General features: G+C 47.7%; 1 long non-coding RNA gene across 1 annotated transcript; it reads right to left on the reverse strand.

The window, feature by feature from the left end:
- Nucleotides 1-2,151: 2,151 nt before the first annotated feature.
- On the reverse strand, nucleotides 2,152-3,526 carry LOC110594541. The gene is made up of 2 exons (XR_002481302.1): nucleotides 3,406-3,526; nucleotides 2,152-2,274 (listed from the first exon to the last, which is right to left on the reverse strand). It is a non-coding gene; the product is annotated as an uncharacterized LOC110594541 (long non-coding RNA).
- Between the last annotated feature and the right edge of the window lie 1,032 nt (nucleotides 3,527-4,558).

Here is a 4,558-nt window from a genome sequence, read left to right on the forward strand (position 1 = left end):
GCCTGCACCTGTCGGGGCGCGAGGCGCCGGCGGTCTCTCCCGCACGCACACGCCGCTCCGCCGCCCCTTCTCGGGGGCTGGGCCGACGCCCCCTGCCCCGCGTGCGCGCCAGACCCGGTGCCCAGAGCGGCCTCTGGTGTTCCCGGCGCGCGGCGCGGGAGAGCGCTCCGCCCCGGACTGCGGCCGCCGCGGGGGCTCGTACCGGGAGGCGGGAGTGCGCAGCTGGCCGGTCCCCACCCCGGGACCCTCGCCACCAACAGGGTCCTGTTTACATATCCACAAATTGCTACAGAATCCTGGAGTGTCACTGGCTCTAAAGTGCTGCCTGCGGGCACCACCTCATTAGCTCCCACCCCTTAATCACCGTGATCCCCCGAGAGGGGTGGGCGGGGGGAGGGGTTGCTAAAGTCTTACCTCCCTCCGCCAGGGCTCTACGCGTCCCCTTAAGCCCGGAGGACGACCCGAGGCAGCTGAGAGACACTCTCCCCCTCCCCCGCACTCTTGGCATTTTCCCTTCTGCCACCGGCAGGCGTTGAGAGTGAGGACTCTTGGCCTGCCTTGGAGAAGCGCTGGGCCCCCGAGCCTCGGCTTGGGAGGTGCTTCTCTGGGCGGGGAGGCGGGGGTGTGGGTGATCGGTGCCACGCAGAAGGTTGGGTACCTGGGGAATGGGAGCTTCTGGCGTCGTGGATCAGAACCCAAGGAGGTCGGGGGTCTGCCCTCCCAGACCCCTGGGAAAAGAGTTCGCCTGCTCGGTGCTGCCTCTCTGCTCGGTGTCTGGTGTCCGAGCACAGTCCGCAACGGGTGCAGCTCTCGCTCCCCGCTGGCTCTGGCCACCCGCGATCTTTTTCCAAGATAGGCCTCCCTCAACCGGCTCGGGTCGGAAGGCCCACATTCCGGCCACGGTGATTAAGGGGTGGGAGCTAATGAGGTGGTGCCCGCAGGCAGCACTTTAGAGCCAGTGACACTCCAGGATTCTGTAGCAATTTGTGGATATGTAAACCATGTTCCTGAAACAGCCACCACATCATCCCTTGCTTCTGCCGACTTTCCCAAAATCTCACACACTGATGGTAGTTGGGAAATTACAGCTTTTACTGTGTCGACTTTTACTGGGAGTGATTTTAACAAATTCTTTCAGGATAGATTAGCTTTTAGTTGATAAACCAAGCTCAGAGCCTTTTTTTTAAATTTGTAAAATTGAGATGACAGCTTTGCACAGAATAAGTTCAAGAATTTGACTAGCACAAGTTCATTCCTGCTACAGCTTGTACTTTAGGGCTCCAAAGTCTTAGTAAGTCATCTTCCACGTTCCCAAGGTCCTATGTCTGTCCTATAAGGTTTGAATATTTGTTCCATTTTTTTCTCAGTAAATTTTCTAAATCTTTTTTAATAACCATCAAATCAAAGCTCAAAAATGTGTTGACCATGCATGTGTTTTAACCACCATAAGGTGTGTGTGTGTGTGTGTGTGTGTGTGTAAAATCTGTTTTTCTGTGGGAACACAATCCATTTGTATAGGAGGTGTCAGAACTGAAAGGAACACCCAAGTTTATCTGGTCCAAACCTCGGATCTATTCCTGAGTCCCCTCTGACATTTCTAATAAGTGGTCATCCAGCCTTGTTGAATACTTCTTGAGGAAGCCTGTTGACAGCAGCTCTCTTAGAAAAGACTTCCTTCTATTGAACTGAATTCTATCTCTCTGAAACTTTTACTCACTGATTGTGGCTCTCCCCACTGGACCCACACAGATAAGTCAAACTCCTTTTCCTTAACCTAGCATTTCATTCCTTTGGAGAAGGCTTCCTTCGTGTTCCCTTGAATCTTTCCTTTTCTGGGTTAAGCATAGCCACTTCCTTCGGTGTGACAATCCCCAGACTCTTTACCAGCTGATAGATTTTCTCTGGATGTGACCCAGTCCCAATGGCCACCTACACCCAATAATCAAAATGTGTTTCCAGAAAGGGGCCCTGTTTTCCCTCTGCGGGTTCTGATCAGTGCAGGACAGTACTGGCACTTCCTGTATTTTAAATACTTTGCTTCTATTAATGCAACTGAATTGGGGGCAACTGCAGCATACCATTTTGTTCGTTTTCTACATCATCTCATGTATTATTTTTGTAGGGCTGCCATAACAAAATACCACAGACGGGGTGGCTTAAACAACAGATTTATTTTCTCACAGTTCTAGCAGCTAGAGGTCCAAGATCAAGATGTTGGCAAGGTTGTTTCCTTCAGAGTCCTCTCTCCTTTGCTTGTAGATGTTTGTCTTCTCCCTGTGTGATCACATGGTCTTTCTTCTGTTGTGTCTGGGTCCCAGTGTTCTCTTTTTATAAGGACACCAGTTGTGTTGAATTAGGGACCACTCTAACCACCTCACTTTAACTTATTTGCCTCCTTAAGGACTCTGCCTCCGAATATAGTCACATTTTGAAGTACTTGGGACTAAGACTTTCATGTGTGAAAGGGGGCCACAATTCAGCCCATGACATCTCACAGCAAAAGAGCTCGTGTTATATTCATCTTACAGGTGAGGATGATGAAGACAAAGGAGGTCAATCCATTCACTCCAGCCCACCCAAGCTAATAAGTGCCTCAGCCTTGAATCTTAAGACAATTTAACTTGACCCTAATAGTTTTTGCACCATTTCACAGCTATTTCTATGAATACCTTCCACCACAAGCCATCTACAAACTAAGTCATGCTAAATCTATTTTGATATATATTTTTCTCAAGAAAAGGAAGGGAATGAGAGTAGATGGAATGCTGAAGAAAATGTGGCTTACTTCCTACTAAGTGGGGATGAAGAGGGTTACTTTATCTCTCTTCCATTCTCTATTTCAAAACCCATACCACTGGGGAGAGTGCCAGGGGACTTTTGGGGGAAGATTGGAGTCTCAGCCTCTCATTTGACTTCACACCTTCTCTCCACACTCCATGCATGAAGTTCCTTGCTATTTTCTCTCCTCAACTCCATCTTTCTCTCTGACCTCCCCCACCCCACTGCCCTAGAATTACTTTTCAAAACTTACTGAAACTCTTTCTCGTAGTACAGACTATGATTTCATTTTTGGTGATTTCATTTTTAGTTCATTCCATATATATTCACTGAATACCTATTTGGAACTGGACACCATTCTAGGTGCTGGGAGTACAACAGTGAACAAAGACCAAAAAACCCTGCCTTTCAAGAATTTACATTCTAGTTAAGGAAGACAGACAATACATAAAAGAAGGAAAACATTTCATCAGATGGTGTTATTAAATGCTAGGCATAATAATAAACTGGAGAAGGGGTAGAGGTAATATGTACTTTAGAGTATAGGCTAAGTTGTTGTAACAAAGTGTTCCAAATATACAATAACTTAAAACAGAAGTTTATTTTTCATACATGTAAATGTCTTACCATTCTAGATGGTGGGGCATCTCTGTTCCACAGAGTCATTCCGGGACCCTGGTTCCTTCTGTTTCATTACTCTGCCATCCCCTGATATATAGCCTTCATTTGTGCAGTTGAAGCTGGATCAATAGCATGTCTGAAATACAGCCTGAAGGAAAGTAAAAAAAGAAGAAGAAGAAAGTCTAAGACAAACAATTTTCTTTCAGACAAGTGAAGGAGAGGTTACATAAATTAGTTCTCTCACAAATCATTAATGAGAGCCTAGTCACATGGTTATACCTAGCTGCAAGGGAAATTGGGAAGAGTAGTCTTTATTAGACAGCAAAATGACCAGAAAGAAGAAAATGAGTTGGAGGGGTAGGGGAAACTAACAATCTATCATACCTTCTGTGCAAGGGTAGAGGTGGTGACTTTTACTAAAGTGGACAGCAAAACTCTCACTGAGAAGGTGACATTTAAGTAAAAAACCTCAAGAAGGGGAAGGAATGAGCCAGGCAGTTGTCTGAGGGAAAAGCATTTCCAGGAAGAGGGAAGAACAAATGCAAAACGCCTGAGAGAGAACATGCTGTCATTCAGGAAACAAGAAGAACTCCAGTGAGGCTGGAGTGGAGTAAGTGGTGGGGAGAACCAGGAAGGCTGAGGTGGGAGTGACCACCCCAGTGACCGCTGCAGGTGGAGTGGCTACCATGAACCTTAGAGGCCTTGGCAATGATCTGGCTTTTACTCAGAGTGTGAAGAGAAGCCTTTGGAGGTTTGTGAGCAGAGAAGGGATATGACGGGACTTGAACAGGAAGCCACTGAAAGGATATGTGTCCAGCATCGCACCAACCACCTCCCCCACTGTGTGCCCCATGACTCTCCCTGCCTCTCTCCTGAGCACCTCTCAGCTCTTGTGCCCCTGAAGCCCTAGAGTGCCAGTTTTGATGGTACACGGCTTCACAATCCGCCTCAAACCTCAGTACCTCAACATCACCTCCCACACCCCACATCTGTTCGTTCATCCCTTCATGGTCACATGTAGCACAGACTGTTACAGTGAGCTGCTGGCCTGCTCATGCCTCACAATAGAGGACAAGTGTGTGTTTACTCGGGACAGTGTGCATCTATTGGTCCACCTATGGCTGAGCACAAAGCCTAAGACACAGTAGAGCAGTCAATA

This window comes from Carlito syrichta, unplaced genomic scaffold, assembly GCF_000164805.1.
Source record: "Carlito syrichta isolate Samal-C Ts95f unplaced genomic scaffold, Tarsius_syrichta-2.0.1 Scaffold116229, whole genome shotgun sequence".
Lineage (NCBI taxonomy): Eukaryota > Metazoa > Chordata > Mammalia > Primates > Tarsiidae > Carlito > Carlito syrichta.